Genomic DNA, 18,468 nt, shown 5'->3' with positions numbered 1-18,468 from the left:
AGTTTTTTGTGTTTTTGTTTTATAAATTATATTTATTTTTCTTTGTTTTTTTATTCTTTTATTTTTTTGACTTTTAGTTAATATTATATTATTTAAAAACAAATGTGTGATATTTACTTGTAAAAATATTGTTAATAATGTTATTTTTGTTGACTAGTAATTGTACTTGAATTTGGATAGTGGTATAATGGTCACACCACCATCCACCATAACACAGTCTATTATAAAAATAACTAATTAATTTACAATTTATATCTTTATTAAAATTAGTTAATCTAATATAAAAATTATAAATTAAAATTCACTTCATTACAAAATAATTAATTGATATAGGGTGAGGGGCGTATAACACCCCATCCCCCCGCCTCTCCAAACTAAATTAAAAAAAAATTTAATCCAGTGTTAACAGAGTTAATTTAATATTATTCAAAATAATATAAACAAGTATAAAATTTCTTTACCATATTACAATATGCATCAAAGTAACCATATTTTTAGTAAATGGAGCATTGTTACCACCTCCCACTTTAATTTAAAAGAGAAAAAAAATACTTTTTTTTTAAACAAAATTGTAGTTTTTCTTGGCTTTTAGTAAATGATTAAATATTTAAGTTTCAATAATGAAAATTAATAATAATCATTGTTAACAATAGACACGTCGAGAACGTAAGTCAGAACCGCCTATCATAAAACTGCAAGTTACACCACTTGCAGTTTAGTCATTCCATGCCAAATCAGCATGACTAGTCACTTTCTAGTTTGGTGCTGTAAGTTTTCACATTATTTGAATTTTTTTGTTAATTAAACCTAATAATCTCGGAAAAAAAAAACTTTATTTACTCTAATGTAGTTAAAGAATTATTTAATGTATCAAATATTTTGTATAAATACTTTAAAAAATGAAAACATTTTGTAATGTGAAATAGTATACACTAAACTCCATTTCAATTTTCAAAGAAAATTCATTCGATATTTACTTAAACCACATTTTAAACAGTGTATTATATGAGAAAGCTATCTAACGAATAAAAAAGTTGATATGTGCCTGCGAACGTGTATTAATTTGGTACTTTTTTGAAAGTCACACCACTTGATTTTTTGCAAGTCACACCACTTGTGGTATATTATTTATATATATGCAAATAACATATATTTACAAATCATTTAGCTTTATTTATGTATAATAAATAATTATATCATACAACTAATATTAATAAAGCTCATCATATGCTAACATTTAAAACAACATAATCAATTTACGAAAATATCAACCCATTTGATAAAACATCAGCTGCAAGTTAGAACTTTTTCATGCAATAGTAAACAACTTCTAAATCGGTTTCTTTAATTTTCCAAAAAGAAATAGTGAAAAAAAATTTTTTCTCATCTTTGATTTACTTTTTGTACTCGCCCATCATACATGACAGACTTGCTATTATCTGTATCAAACTATTCATGACAGTGTTCTCTCCCAAGAATTCTTTCAGACATTACGTCATTTTAGTTAACAAGTTGCTTGTTAAGCGAGTGTTTATATAAATTCTTCATATCATTAAAGCACACGTAAACCTCGCTTCAGCTTTGTTTTTACTTTTTCATCCATTTTTTGTCTTTTACATGTTTGTCTTTTAAAATCTCTGCTATTAACACAGTATGGTTTATTCAATTAGTTATTTCTTTTTACGAGCTGCATTAATAGACCACTTAACTACATTTTCTCTGTCTATTCGATGTAGACTTTTCATATAATCTATTGTCCTATTCTTTTTAGTTCTTAATTTACAAGATATGTAACAAATTCTTACATAAGGGAATCTTCCTTTATCTTTGCTAAGTATACCCATTAATTCTTTACAACTGATGTTGTGAAGCCTTGCACTAGCTGTCTTCTCCTAGAGTGTTGCTTTAATAGAAAAAAAAAAGTACCTTTTATATTGTCGAATTAAGACATCCTGCAATCTTTTATTGTTTTACTTTACTACTTTGATACCAGTGACATGATCAAAACTTTTTTTATGTCTCAGCTGAGACATAAAACTTTGTCATCCAAGGTCCGGTAAGAAGTTTTCTAAAAAATCCCAAAGACACACATTTGTTTTACTGCAGTTACATTACAAAAATCTGTTTGCAAAACTATTTGCAAAAAACTGTACTTTCTTATTACAGTAGTCAGAAAAAATATATTATTTGTTTGTGTAATAGATAGATATTTCATTCCTTCAGTAACAATCAAGTATTTGATAAATAACTAAGTTTTCAATACTAACAAAAATTTTCTTAACTGAACCTAAAAAAAATTAAAAAATAATATACACATATATATATATATATATATATATATATATATATATATTATATATATATATATATATAATATATATGGTACTGTTACCCGCAGTACCAGGAAATAGCTAAATGGTAATGTTTATAATACAATTTCATATTGCAACTCTGAGTTTCATGTGTTATCACAATTCCCAGTGAAAAAGCGCACATGGGATACGCGTGGATTTTTTCCACATGTAACCCATGTGGGGATTATTATTTTGTCCCATGTGGGTTTCATATGGTAAATCCCACATGGATTCCATATGGTAAATCCCATATGGGATACGCGTGGGTTTTTACCATATCTAACCCATATGGGGATTATTATTTTGTCCCATGTGGGTTTCATATGGTAAATCCCACATGGGTTTTATGTGGTAAATCCTACATGGGATATAGGTGGTAAAAATACGACATGTTATAGATCTTAAATGCCACATATTTTAATCCAAATGGTATAAAAGTAGTCAATACTAGACAATGAAAGTCCGAATGCTTCTATGATAATTTTTAAAATTCTTTTAATTTAAAAATTACTTAAATAGTAATTTAAAATTAATCATCGAAGCTTTCAGAGAGGCTTAACTTAATCTGGTATTTGCTACTTTATCGCATTTGGTATTTAAAACGTGTAGCATTTTTGATCTTTTACATGTGATGTTTTCCACCTATAACCTAAGTGGGATTTACCTTAAACTATTATGACGAAATTTTATAAAATTAAAAAACGTGTTGCAAAATGAATTTATTTAAAAATAAATGCTATTAATCAATACATCCAAAACGAATATTAAAAATATTATTTTTTCTTTTGAGATTTACACGCCGTTTTTTGTCAATTGAATTAATTAAATCGCTTCGGGTTGTGTAATACCAAGGTTTTTAGTATCTTCTAACTTTCTTCAAACATTTTCTAAAGAAAAAATATATAAATACAAATATATATAAATATAAATATATATATAGAGAGAGAGAGAGAGAGAGAGAGAGAGACAGAGACAGAGACAGAGACAGAGACAGAGAGAGAGAGAGAGAGAGAGAGAGAGAGAGAGAGAGAGAGAGAGAGAGAGAGCAATTTTAATAAGGAACCTTATTAGTCGAGCAATTTTAATTATTAGCCAGTTTGAAGTCATTAATGACTACAATATTTCACAAATAATTATTTCCTAATTTATTACTTACAATGACTAACGTTTATGCGTAATTGAACACATATTATGCGTAATGAGCTTAAACCCATGAGGAGAATCCTGAAAAAAAGTAATCATTAAGGATAAGTAGTTAAACAAAAAAAAAAAAAAAAAAATGTAAAAACCTACTTTTTCAATGATGTAGACTTCTATAATAACAGGCCTTGACATCGCGCAAAATGCCGTAAAAACTGAAGGCCGATTAAACTTTCACTTTTACTTATATTGATATATTTTTATATTAGGTAGGGTGTAATGGCAGTTTTTGTTTTCTAATAATAATCTCTAGTAAAAACGGAAATATAAAAAGAAAACCAAAAAATTGTTAAAAGATAATCATGCTTTTCGTATTTCAAATTTCATTAAGAATATTTATGTAATATTAAATAGTATCAATAACAAGCAGAACCATAACAAAGTATATATCTATATATTAGAAAGATAACTGTATTTTTAATTTTTTTTGCTAAAAATGGTAACAATAAAAATCACCAACAATAAAAAAACACCAACAAAAGTTGATTCAAGCAAAAAAAAAGTTTTATCAAAATATCTCAACAGGGTTAAAGTCCTTATACTTGGCAACTTGTAGTCAATACACATACAATCATATAAACTTCGTCGCATAGCAAAATACTCATATGCTCTACATATAATATCTGAAGTATATAAAACTTCACCAACATTAACTTTTCTCATAGCATTAAGGTGTTCGAATAGAATATTTGATTGAAGCGAACTTTCTTTATTTTTTAAAAATCTAACTGCTTCAAATAAAGCTGATTTTGTTTTTATTAACTTTAATTTGTTTACAGCTAAATATGAAATATTACAAATTGTGCCATTATGGTTAGCTACAAATGAATAATCATTGAAAATTACTAAAATAAATAATGAAACACCAAGTTTGTACATTTTTGATTGTATGTGTAAACTTTTTTTATTAAGCTGGAAAACAATAACATCGTTATTATGACTTAACAAAGATTGAATATCGTCAAATATAATTTCATCCTCTTTTAGAAAATCATTTAACTCATCTGGTAAGTTACATTTTTTCTAACTTTACTTGCTGGTGTGGCTAAACAACTAGATGGAATATTTTAAAAACAGATGGTGAGTTTAAAGGTCGTTGCTTCCCATATTTGCTTTCAAAAGGTGCTTCATTTGGCCAATGCAGTTGACATAATGCTGTATAATCTGTAACAATAAAACCAGTTCTTGGGATAGCTTCACTACATCTTTTTCTCTCCTCTAGATTCTTCGGGAATTTATAAATTAATTTTTTTGTCGTAGTTGAGTATTGATATTTTTGTTGTAGTTGTAATTGATATTGTAGTTGTATAAATTGATATTTTTGTTGTAGTTGAGATAGTTCGACTTGCAAAGAGATACACAGCATTTTAAAGGCATTTTTAAGGCATTTTAATTATTAAAAAAACTTATCGTTAGTTTGACAATATTATTACCTTACAAAGTTAACGCCTTGAACCATACAACGTTATCGTTTTGATGTTGGGCTATCTAATTTATAAACCAATCACATTTTAAAGATTTATTAAAAAAGCGCGAACACAAACATTCGTCTAATGTTAAAAGATGAAATGTAAACACAGTATTAGGAATTGGCCTTCAGTTTAACAACTTTGTTGCGCGATGTCAAGGCCTGTTATTATAGAAGGCCGAGGTCAAACATAATATAATATTCTGAAACTAATAAACAAACATCTAAATTTCTATAAGTAAATTTATTCTTTGATCATTGCCTTCATATCCTATCTTATTTTCATATCATAATCTATTATGGAATTATTTATATAACATATCACAACAATATTATTAAATTTGTGATGTTCAAATATCATATGAACATTCTCTAACATGTTCATATGATATTTAAATATAGTTCTTGAGTATACTATCTGCAAACAATTGACTGATGCAAGTTCTAATGTTGTCAAAAACCAAGCATGCATGCATGGGACACTGCAGTGTCCCACAAAGAAATGCAGGTTTGAAAGTCAAATTTTCTTTATTAAAAAAAAAATTAAAACAGGGGGGAGATAGGGAGGTTTCTGTAACTTTTTTTAGGTTCCAAAACTTTAAACTTTATATATAATAAGGTTCATAAAACTTAAGGGACTAACGAAGTACATTGAGGAACAAAAACAGGATATTTACAGAAACTTTTAAATTTTTAATCTGGAGTACCACAGTGTAATTGGGAATAAAGTCTCTGGGTCCAGTATTTAAAGTAATATGATCTAAAGTAATATATAAATTAAATAAAATGCTTTAAAATGCATGCAGTTATACATATAACTCCTGATAGTTAACTATATGTATAACTAGTTATACATAAAATTTATTATTTTTTGTATAACTAGTTATACATATAGTTAAAGCATAACCTTAAAACTTATTTTTTAAGGTTATGCTTGAACAAATTAGAACCAATTAATTCAAATTCAAGATTTAGTTCAAGTTCAAGTTATTTGTTCATTGTTTTTTCACTATTTTATATTTATTTGTTCAAATTTGTTAACTAGTACTAATTCTTACTACAGTAAGAATATTTATCATTGTTGAACGTGATTTTATTAGTAACTTAATTTTACTATCAACATATTTTGACAACACCCTTTACATTTTAAATGATGACAGCTTTACTTTTCTATTGATGTTAAATTTATTACGTTTCAATAACTCAGATTGAATTTTAACTGAATTATTGTAAGCTTTGTAAGGGTTTGTTGTATCTCAAATGGTGTTGTAAATAAAGTAAAAATAATATATATATATATATATATATAATATATATATATATATATATATATAAAATTATATATAGTATTTAGGCTATGGGATCATCCATAAATGATGCCAGTAGATAGAGGGGCAGTGTGAGTTTAACAATAATTGACAATGGGGAGGGGATGTTGAGACCAAAATAATGTCAATTAAAAAATTGAATTAAAAAAAAAAGTAAAATATTTTATTTTAAAAAAAAGTAAAACAATTTATGCTAGCTATGAGCAGGTTTTAGAGGTATTTACACCAACAATGTGGTCTAAAAACTTCTTGCTTTTGTTGCTTAAAACTGTAGAGGATCATAGGAAAAACAATTTAAATTCAGAAATTAGCTTGCTTATCTGAAAGAACAATTTATGTTTTTTTTTTTTCTTTTAGTACTGTTGAGAATAAATGTATAATTGAACCAGGAAAAAATTGATGGTATATGCTTTTTTTATATTATATTAACAATTCAGATATACCATCATAAGACGATAACAAAAACTGACATCATTTTCAATGGGAGATGGCAAAAAATTGACTGAGTTTGATAAAGAGTGAAGTTGTTCAACAAACCGGGTCATCATCTGACATCATTATGCATATATGACCCTACGATTCAAGTAAAATAAGTAATCAGTTTGCCATATTTCTCTTTAGAAAGTGTAAGAAAAAAGCATTGTTATGCTGAGAACCTACCTATTGAGCAAGCTTTGACCACCTATTTTATAAATTTGAGAGACAGAAGTGGAAGTGCGAATCGCAAAAGAACTAACAACAATGCTCTAAATTGATTTTAACTTTGTAGACTAGCATTAATATAGTATTTAGTAATAATACATGATTTTTACAATTTGTATTTATTTCCATTAATTATCAGTTGTCAGTCTCCATTTTATAAAATGAATTAAAAAACTATTTATTTATAGTATAATAATAATACATAAATACTAGTTTCCTAATGCTATTATCATCACAATGTTAATGGTATTCGTTTTAAAGTGAAATTTTGTATCAATTTTATTGTTTTAATGTTATATTTATATATATATATATATATATATATATATATATATATATATATATATATATATATATATATATATATATATATGTATGTATATATATATATATATATATATATATATATATATATATATATATATATATATATATATATGTATGTATGTATATATATATATATATATTATATATATATATATATATATATATATATATATATATATATATATATATATATTATATATATATACATATATATATATAATATATATATATATATATATATATATATATATATATATACATATATAATATATATATATATATACATATATATATATATATATATATATATATATATATATATATATATATATTATATATATACATATATATATATAATATATATATATATATATATATATATATATATATATATACATATATAATATATATATATATATATATATATATATATATATATATATATATATATATATATATATATATATATATATATATATATATATATATATATATATATATATTATTTTTAATTTATTTACAACACCATTTGATATACAACAAACCCCTACAAAGCTTACAATAATTCAGTTAAGATTCAATCTGAGTTATTGAAACGTAATAAATTTAACATCAATAACAACATAAAATCACGTTCAACAATGATAAACATTCTTACTGTAGTAAAATATAGTACTAACTGATAAATTTGAACAAATAAAAATAAAATTAACAAAAACAATGAATAAATAAGAACATTAACTTGAACTTTAACTAAATCTTGAATTTGAATTAATTGGTACTAATTTATTCAAGCATAACCTTAAAAAATAAGTTTTTATAACAAATTATATGTATAACTAGTTATACATATAGTTAACTATCAGGAGCTATATGTATAACTATATGCATTTTAAAGCATATTATTTTATTTAAACATTACTTAGATCATATTACTTTGAAAACTGGACCCAGAGGCTTTATTATCAATAACACTGTGGTACTCCAGATTAAAAATTGAAAAGTTTCTGTAAATATCCTGTTTTTGTTCCTCAATGTAGTTTGTAAGTCCCTTAAGTCTTAAGGACTTTATTATATATAAAGTTAAAAGTTTTGGACCATAAAAAAAGTTACAGAAACCCATCCTATTTTTTTCTTTTTTTAATAAAGAAAATTGGGAATTCTTTGACTTTCAAACCTGCATTTCTTTGTGGGACACTGCAGTGTCCCATGCATGCAAGATTGGTTTTTGACAACATTTCAACTTGCATCAGTTAATTGTTTGCAAATAATTTACTCAAGATCTATATTCAAATAACTATTATATTATCCTAATAATACGTCTATTTGCACAAATCTTAATCTTATTTCTATAAGGAAAGATAAAAATTATTCGTGGTACTTACATACTTGCTTGCCATTTTCTTTATTAATATAAAATATTTTCACACAATATAAACGTAACGCAATGCAATGTTGATTTAAAAAATTTTTTTTAGTTTTTTTTTTAGTTTCCAGCTTTTAAATTAATTCCCATGCAAATCCCACAGGAAACCCACGTGGGATTTCCCATGTGTGTAAATACCATATGGTTCCCACATGTAACCCATGTGGGTAATCCCACATGGGTTTAAGGTGACAAATTTCCATACGGATACCACATGGGAAAATCCGTCCCATATAAATCCCATCAATCCCACACGGAACCCACGCGGAACCCATGTGGGACGCGGTTTTATTTTTCACTGGGTTATCAGGCAAGTAGTAAAAGTTAAATTTTGCTACCTACTTGCCTGATGATTGTGATAACACATGAAACTCAGAGTTGCAATATTAAATTATGTTTTAAACATTACCATTTAGCTAATTCCTGGTTCTGCGGGTAACAGTGACATATATATTATAAAGCTCTAGTTTATCTATTGAGCACTCTTTTAAGTATACAATATTATACATGATAATATAAAGATATTTTCTTTATTCGTATATATACACTTTCGTATATATATATATATATATATATATATATATATATATATATATATATATATATATATATATATATATATATGTACATATATAATAGTAAATAAATTATAACTTTATTTTTATTTATGACGAATAATGGAATCTTTTGCTCATCATAAAATATATGGTAAAAACTCCTAAAACATCTTAATTTACTTAAAATTTCAATGTCATGATATGGAAAGTGTTTTCCATATCATATTAATGAAAAAAGTCATAATATTGAGATTTTAAATTTCTTTTTTTTTTCTTTATTATTTATTAAAACAATCTAAATCAACATAAATTAAAAAATATATATATATATACAGTCTGACTGCATAAAAAAATGGTAAAGAAGAAAAGTTTTATATTCCAAATATACTGGTTAAATAATAAAGACATACTTTTAAATAGTAAAATACTAAAATAAATAACTGAAAACAAGATTAAGAATTTTTTTTAGTGCACATTGCTCTTAATAATCAGAAAAATTAAGTTACTAAATTCATTATATTTTACAAACATAAAAAACAGACATAAACTATAATAATTTGTAAGTTAAAATTAAAACTCTTTATACTTTTGTCAAATGAGCCATTTATAATAAGGAAATTAAAACTAAATATTATTTATTGAGAAAAATAGAAGAATCTATGTTATTGACATTTTGAGACAATAACAAATATGTCAATTTGAAAATTGCCTTTATTGGATCCCAATAGAATTGTTCCTAAATCTAATTATAATGTTAAATTTATAAAAAAACTTTATATGAAACACTTGTTTTATAAAAACCTAACTAAAATAGTTTATTAATACTATTCGTCTCTTTTGCCCCCCTCTGTTTTCTTCTGATGCCGGAAAAACTAAATTTACTCACCAAAAGTGAGGGACAAAATAGGGAATGTGCTGGTCAAAATAAAAACTTGAAATTTTACAGGTGCATAAAAAATGTATAAACTTAAGGTAAAGAATAGAAAAGATAAAAGAAAGATCATTTCTCCAACATTTGCCAAGCATACAAAACACAACATAGTTTTTGATATCGATAAAATATACTATAACGTTATTTATTATACTAAATAACTACTTAATAAAAGGCTTTAACTATTATGCTTTTAAATCAACTCTAAGTTACTATAAAGTTCTGAAAAATAAAACAGCAAATCGCCATTTTACCATACTGGGATAAACGCAAACTCTTGAAAACATGAAACAGATTTTTAATACAAAACTCGGTTCCGTAAAACGCGTGTATCGGCATACCTAATAATATATATGTATATATATATATATATATATATATATGTATATATATATATATATATATATATATATATATATATATATATATATATATATATATATATATATATATATATATATATATATATATATATATATATATATATATATATATAGTATCGGTCAAAACGAGTGCAACCAAATAATGCTAATTTAGTTTCTTTATATAAAAGTGCTGCATTTTTTCAATTTAGAGAAATAACTATGCAACTGTTTAGAGACAAAATTCTTCAAGTTTTATTCATCACAAAGTTCATTATTTGTACACGAAAGTTAATAAATTAATCAAAAGTATTAATAAAAGTTGATTTCCTTTTGGACAAAACAAGTGCAACTCGACAAAATGTTGACCAAGCTGTATTTCGCTATCAATATTTCGTGGCAAACCCTATGTTGTCGATCACATCCATGCATCTTCGAGGCATAGATTCGATCAGGTGATCAATGAAACTTTGTGGAATTGCTCCCCAGGCCTTTTGGATTTGTTTAAACAATTGATCCTTATTACGAACACCTTCACGATTAATTCTGCGGTTGACGATCTCCCACAGGTTCTCGATAGGGTTGAGATCCGGAGATTGAGGCGGCCAATCCACCACCAATAGGTGGTTGTCTTAAAACCACTGCTTGACTACTTTTGCAGTGTGTTTCTGATCGTTGTCTTGCTGAAAAACACATTTTATTGGCATATTCCATTCAGCATGAGAAAACATAAAATTTTTCAGGATATTTTAATACATGAAACGGTCCATTATTCCATCGTTTCGATGTATTAAACCTAGACCGTTAGCAGAAAAACACCCCCAGACCATTACTTTGCCTTCACCATGCTTCACGGTCTTATGGCAGTAACGTAAATCGAGGCGTTTTCCGGCCGGTCGACGTTCACGGCAAATGCCATCGCTCCCAATGATGTTGAACTTCAATTCATCACTGAACAGGACAGTTCGCCATTTCTGCACATTCCAGTCAATATGAGATGTAGCAAACAGGAGTCTTTCCTTCTGGTTTTTTAGTGAAATCAGCGGTTTCTTTGCAGGGCGTCAAGAAAAAAATCCGGCTTCAACAGCTCGTTGTCTGATTGGTCAGTCCGATTCAGGCAGCTCTAATTGCTTTTGTATCTCAACTGATGATATCCAGGGATCCTTCTTGACGGATCTGACGATCATAGAATCCTCTCTAGAAGTGGTGGAACGCAGTCTACCACCTTTGTTATCTGCTGCCAACTTCCCCGTAGAACGATATTTAAAACATAGTCTTGATACGGTCCATTTTTTCACGCGATATTTATCACAAATACTTCTTTGTGACATTCCACTTACGTAATCGCCAATAATTTTGTTTCTTAGTTCTAATCCAAGACTGTTGGGAGCCATTGTTGCACTTGAAGTCATAAAAATAATAAAAATAAATAATCACGCTTCTCAAGGCTTACCGCGTTACATTTACCTTGTGATGATACAATAATGTTCTGTGGAACACAACGTCTTGGTTGGATGTGGACTGTATTGATGTAATGAAACACTTATTGTATTTCACTTTTTGTATTGATTTTCTTCGATAAAACACTTTGATAAAACTCACTTCGATAAACTGTCTTGATAATACTGACTGATTGACTTCCATATACTGACGGAATTACATGTCGATTTACATGTCTCTTATTTAGTAAAATGAACCTGTGTGAACCTATTCTGGAAGATTCTAGATGCTTCTCTTCAATGCTTCTGGAAGCTTCTGAATGCATCTGGATGCTTCTGAATATTTCTGGATATTTCTGGATGCTACTGGATGCTTCCAGATGCTTCTACTGGAAACTTATGGAAGCTTCTGCATGCTTCTGGAAACTTCTGTAAACTTTTGAATACTTCTTTTAATTATTAAAAATCTTCTATGACGTTGACACGGACCAGACTTAAGAAAATGAAACAAACCAAAAAAGTTGCACTTGTTTTGTCCGCTGCAAAATGGCACTTGTCAACAAAATTCTGCCTGTGTGCTGTTACCTGTCAGCTGATTGCTCATGTCATGACACGTATGACTCTAGACTACGGAACTGTTTGCTGTGGTAGGATAGTTCGTTTCGTTTTTTAGACATGTAAAATTAGGAACACTTTTTAGCATTGTTCGAAGTTGGTTGCAAATGTTTCGTCCAATACTATATATATATATATATATATATATATATATATATATATATAAATATATATATATATATATATATATATATATATATATATATATATATAAATATATATATATATATATATATATATATATATATATATATATATATATATATATATATATATATATATATATATATATATATATACATAATAGATAATAACGAAGGTCATCTTTTTAAATTTCTAACTTTTTATGTATGCTAAACATCCGAAATATGAATTTTCAATCTACTGCAAAGAACTTCACAGTACTTCACAGTACTTCTTTAGGCGACAAAGGCAAGTTTTTTATGTCAACGTTAAACATGTCGCTAATCAGTACTGAAGTTTTCGCGCAGAGAGATAATTATTGAGTTCGTGATTAAAAATTACCATTCTTTATATGAAACAAAGTATCATCCCAGAAAATAAATATCATCATAGTGCCGTTTAGCACCTTGTTTAAATTTCGTACTAAAATTTTTGCCTTATTTTAGTGTAAAAATAGGCCAATTTTGTGCCTTATGGTTGAAATGTAATGATTAATTCATGTAATAATAATTCTCAAATTAGAATAATATTGTAATCAGCTCAGCCACGTATGGGCCTTAGAAATATAATAACTAAAACAAGGGCTCTTAAATAAGGGTAATATTGTGTTATTTAGTTTTAAAATATGATAAAGTTGTTGTTATATACAAATAAATTTTTACTTAAGTACTTAACAATTGTTAAATAAATAAGGCTTACGTAAGTTCAAAAAAGCATTCCATTACTCCAAATCTACCAAATTTAGGTTTAAATAAAAGTTCTAAACATATACATTTACACGTTTAAAAATTAAAAAAAAAAAAAAAGAAAAAAAAGCGTTCATTAAACTTTTGTGATTTTGATTGCTTGTTTGAGCTGAACATTCAAGAGCAATCAAAACAACTTTTGCAGTGATTGTTAAGTAAACATTTGCTGTATGTTATTTAAACATTCGTATTGAACGTTCAAGAACAGTAAATCGAAGTTCACAAAAGTTGGTTAATGTAATGTTTTGCAGCGAATGTTACAAGAACCAAAATGAATGTTGTGGCAATGTTTTTTTAACTCTGTATACTCAATTTTTCAGAACATTCATAAAAAGTTCACAAACAATTTCAAGCGTTCACAAAGTTCGTCGAACGTACTTGAACGTTTTGTAATAGCTGGGTATGTCAATTTGCTAGGTTCTTTTGCCCTCCTCATATTTTAGAACTGAGAGTATATTGCTGTTTTCGACATAAATCTTTATGTGAGTAATATAGTCCGGAAGATCGTTTATATATATGATAAAAAGAAGTGGAGCTAGCACAGAGCTCTGAGGTAACCCGCTTGTTACATATTTTTATTTAGATATGCTTGCCAAATATAACTTGTTGATAACACTTTATTAGCCATTTTGCTATCCAGTCAAAGACCAAGCCGTTAATACCATAGGCCTTAAGTTTGTGCAAGAGTCTGACAAAATCTGGCAGCAAATCTGTTTTTTTAGTAGGGAATACAGAATAAAAGTAATTGTTTAGAATATCTGAAATTACACCAACATCGGTTACAATATTGCTTTTTGTCATCTTCGAGATCTTAAAATGAGTTATTAGTTTCCTCTTTTTTAGTTTCTTAGTTTCTTTTTTTAAATAATACCGGGTATTATAGACAAATTTAAAACTTTTAACTAGATGCGTATTCATCAGGTATCAATAGCAGTATATATTACGTGATCAGTACTCTGGCTAGTTACTATTCCGGATGCACAGAATGTTATATTCTTTCGCTTTCTCTAATTTTCGATTATAGTTTGTATAATTTGATAAATATATTTTCTGTTTATTATATGCTCTTCAAACTTTTTAATGTTTTTTTTAAACAAAAAATTGTTTATAAAAATGACTTTGGTTTGTTATATGAATTTTTTAATTGATACCTCAAAACGACAAATAAAACACCTCAAAATGCAAGTTGGTTTTAAAGGCTATTTAGATAAAACTGGATTTGTGCACGCATCTTTATAGCGCTTTTTTAGAGTCTATAATCAATATATCTGATAATGTTTCGAAAACTTATTTTCAGAAAGGCTTGAAAAACCTAAATTTGTTTATAAAGTTGTATATTAACGGGAAGTTAATAAACTTTTTGCATAGCAGTTACAACATTCATCTCGCCTACACCGAAGTATCGGTCACCGGTCAACCTACACCGAAGTATCACACAGGTCAGGTACTTTTTTAGTAGACCTTTTTCAAAGTCTTGGTTTTTATATTCTTTAAAACTTGCAGTATTTTTATATTCTTTAAAACTTGTAGTATTTTTATATTCTTTAAAACTTGTAGTATTTTTATATTCTTTAAAACTTCTAGTATTTTTATATTCTTTAAAACTTGTAGTATTTTTATATTCTTTAAAACTTGTAGTATTTTTATATTCTCTAAAACTTGTAGTATTTTTATATTCTTTAAAACTTATAGTATTTTTATATTCTTTAAAACTTGTAGTATTTTTATATTCTTTAAAACTTGTAGTATTTTTATATTCTTTAAAACTTATAGTATTTTTATATTCTTTAAAACTTGTAGTATTTTTATATTCTTTACAACTTGTAGTATTTTTATATTCTTTAAAACTTGTAGTATTTTTATATTCTTTAAAACTTGTAGTATTTTTATATTCTTTAAAACTTGTAGTATTTTTATATTCTTTAAAACTTGTAGTATTTTTATATTCTTTAAAACTTGTAGTATTTTTATATTCTTTAAAACTTGTAGTATTTTTATATTCTTTAAAACTTGTAGTATTTTTATATTCTTTAAAACTTGTAGTATGTTTATATTCTTTACAACTTGTAGTATTTTTATATTCTTTGAAACTTGTAGTATTTTTATATCCTTTAGAACTTGTAGTATTTTTATATTCTTTAAAACTTGTAGTATTTTTATATTCTTTAAAACTTGTAGTATTTTTATATTCTTTAAAACTTGTAGTATTTTTATATTCTTTAAAACTTGTAGTATTTTTATATTCTTTAAAACTTGTAGTATTTTTATATTCTTTAAAACTTGTAGTATTTTTATATTCTTTAAAACTTGTAGTATTTTTATATTCTTTAAAACTTGTAGTATTTTTATGTTCTTTAAAACTTGTAGTATTTTTATATTCTTTAAAACTTGTAGTATTTTTATATTCTTTAAAACTTGTAGTATTTTTAAGAAAGACTTAACATTGCATTTTCAGATACAGATTATTTGGCTCTTTCAGTATTTAATTGAAAAAATTGAGTTTTATGTTGTTTAATTTAAAATTAAGGTTCTGCTGCATCTGAGGTCCCTTTACTTGATGTGGAAAAAAGAGTTTTTTAATACGATGTTACGCCTTAGTTGATGTTTATACAAGAGATTTGCCCAAAAGACCCTATGTTGAATTAGTCTGTGAAAAAGAATACAACTTTGATAATTTATAATTATATAAAAGAGTACGGTTGTGTTACAGCACAACTGTACTCTTTATATGTTTATAATTTATCATAATAATAACTAACATTAAATTTGCATATTAATAATATCCAATCGAATTGAGCGACGAACGGATAAAGATACGCTCTGTGAACAAAAAAGGAACACTTTTCGAATAACTCAACATCAATAAAACTGTTACAAGCACACATAAATTTCTCTTGTTTCAAAAATAAAAAAAGCGTCTGAAAAATGAATGTTTGCAAGTGGTGTCGCAGTTATCAAGATTTTTAATGTTCATATTGCTGTGTTAAATTCAAAATGGCAAGAACAGAGTTGAGTGTTGGCCTCGCGAAATTTAATAAGGTTGGTTTTGTATTACATAAATAAAATTAGTTTTTTAAAAATAGAAAAATAATTTATAAAATAAAATTAATATAAAAAAAAACTTTATAAAAATAGTTTTACATGTTGGCTACTCTATAAAAATATTATTGTTTAATCACAAAACCGTACTTCTAAAACATACTAATCAAATAATAATAATCATAGATGTAATTAAGATTGCCATTGTTCTATGTAAAAAAAATCAGAGGTTTGATATAAAGTTTTGCGATTCAAATTACTTGAATATGGCGCTAGTATTCATTTCATTTGGTAACACGATTTGAAGCACTATTGAGAAATTTAAAAAAATGTAATTTAAACATTTAAAGGTTATAATTAAACAACAAAAATAACGTGCATAAAACCTGTAAATTTGAAAGTAAGCAACTAGAATTAATGAGTTTTATGCCAATAAATAATTGGTACCTCACACTCCTCGGGATAAATCTTACAAACGGTATCTGCTTTGTTTAACATAACCTTTAATCTTTGAATACACTAAATTTAAAGTATAAGATCACATGCATGGCTGAATTTATGTATGTATGTATGTATGTTTGTACGTATGTATGTATGTATGTATGTATATATGAATGTATGTATGAATGTATGTATGTATGTATGTATGTATGTATGTATGTATGTATGTATGTATGTATGTATGTATGTATGTATGTATGTATGTATGTATGTTTGTACGTATGTATGTGTGTATGTATGAATGTATATGTATGTATGTATGTATGTATGTATGTATGTATGTATGTATGTATGTATGTATGTATGTATGTATGTATGTATGTATGTATGTATGTATGTATGTATGTATGTATGTATGTATGTATGTATGTATTTGTTTCCGTATACTATAAACAAACAGAAAACTTATTCAAAAATTTTGATTATAATACAAAAATAGTCCTACCCATTCACTTAATTTACTATTGGAAAAGTCGCAGTTTTTTAAATTTGAATTATGGTATTCTTTGAGTCCAGTGTTTATGAAAAGCATTGATTTATTATCAGTACAATTGCTACATTCATTGAAGTGATTTGCGTTTGTTTTTAAATCTTTAACGTTGTCTTCTATTACACCGGAGCGCGGTCCTACAGATTTATATTTCAATGTATAAGTATGTTGTTTAATAAACAATAAAACTTAAAATTCATGTTGTAACCTTGTATATTAAAAAGTTAAATTAAAAAGTCCGACCTTGAGTTTTGAATAGCTCAATTGAAACCAGCAAAATCAAAATTGCAAAAAAATTCATCTTTAAATGAACTTTAGGGAGTTGTCCGTAATATTTAAGCAGAGTAGATCTTTTTTGTGTGATGTAGTATTCGGCAATGTATTTATAGGAAATTATAAACAAACATTTACGCAAACCATATTGACAAATAAGTCACTAAACCTATTCAACAAAGTTATTATATAATCGGATATATAGGCTTTTAACACACCTTAGAGCAAATATGTTTGTTATGATCCTGTAAACGGAGTTTTGAGAGTCATCGGATTGAAAAATAACATTTTCCTTAAGGTTTGCTGTCCAATCAAAAGATTTGTTTGATATCCAATCAAAGAAGAGTTATAAAAAAGTAAACTTAAGCGTAAAGATAAAACTGTAACTGTATTGCTCAATATATAAACAATATTTTTGAAGCAAATCCAATATTTCGCACGTATATTTTGTTGTTTGATTGTATATGAAACAGTTAATCCTTTTTTTTTTCAGGCAAAACGTTATAAAATAAAAACTGTATGTAATT

At 26.3% G+C, this 18,468-nt stretch overlaps 1 non-coding gene across 4 annotated transcripts in view; it reads right to left on the bottom strand.

The window, feature by feature from the left end:
- Positions 1 to 16,499: 16,499 nt before the first annotated feature.
- Positions 16,500 to 18,468, bottom strand: part of LOC101241768 (uncharacterized) — a 38,254-nt gene continuing 36,285 nt past the window's right edge. For 2 of the 4 annotated variants that reach the window (XR_010640717.1, XR_010640715.1), the window contains exons 3-5: positions 17,624 to 17,805; positions 17,125 to 17,196; positions 16,534 to 16,986 (exon numbers count right to left, since the gene is read on the bottom strand). This is a non-coding gene — a transcript (uncharacterized LOC101241768). Of the gene's footprint in view, positions 16,987 to 17,124; positions 17,197 to 17,623; positions 17,806 to 17,911; positions 18,467 to 18,468 lie in introns of those variants that run through there. The other 2 variants (XR_010640714.1, XR_010640716.1) reach the window with 2 other exon arrangements.

This window comes from Hydra vulgaris, chromosome 09 (genome assembly GCF_038396675.1).
Source record: "Hydra vulgaris chromosome 09, alternate assembly HydraT2T_AEP".
NCBI lineage: Eukaryota > Metazoa > Cnidaria > Hydrozoa > Anthoathecata > Hydridae > Hydra > Hydra vulgaris.
This window is presented reverse-complemented; position numbering and strand designations above follow the sequence as displayed.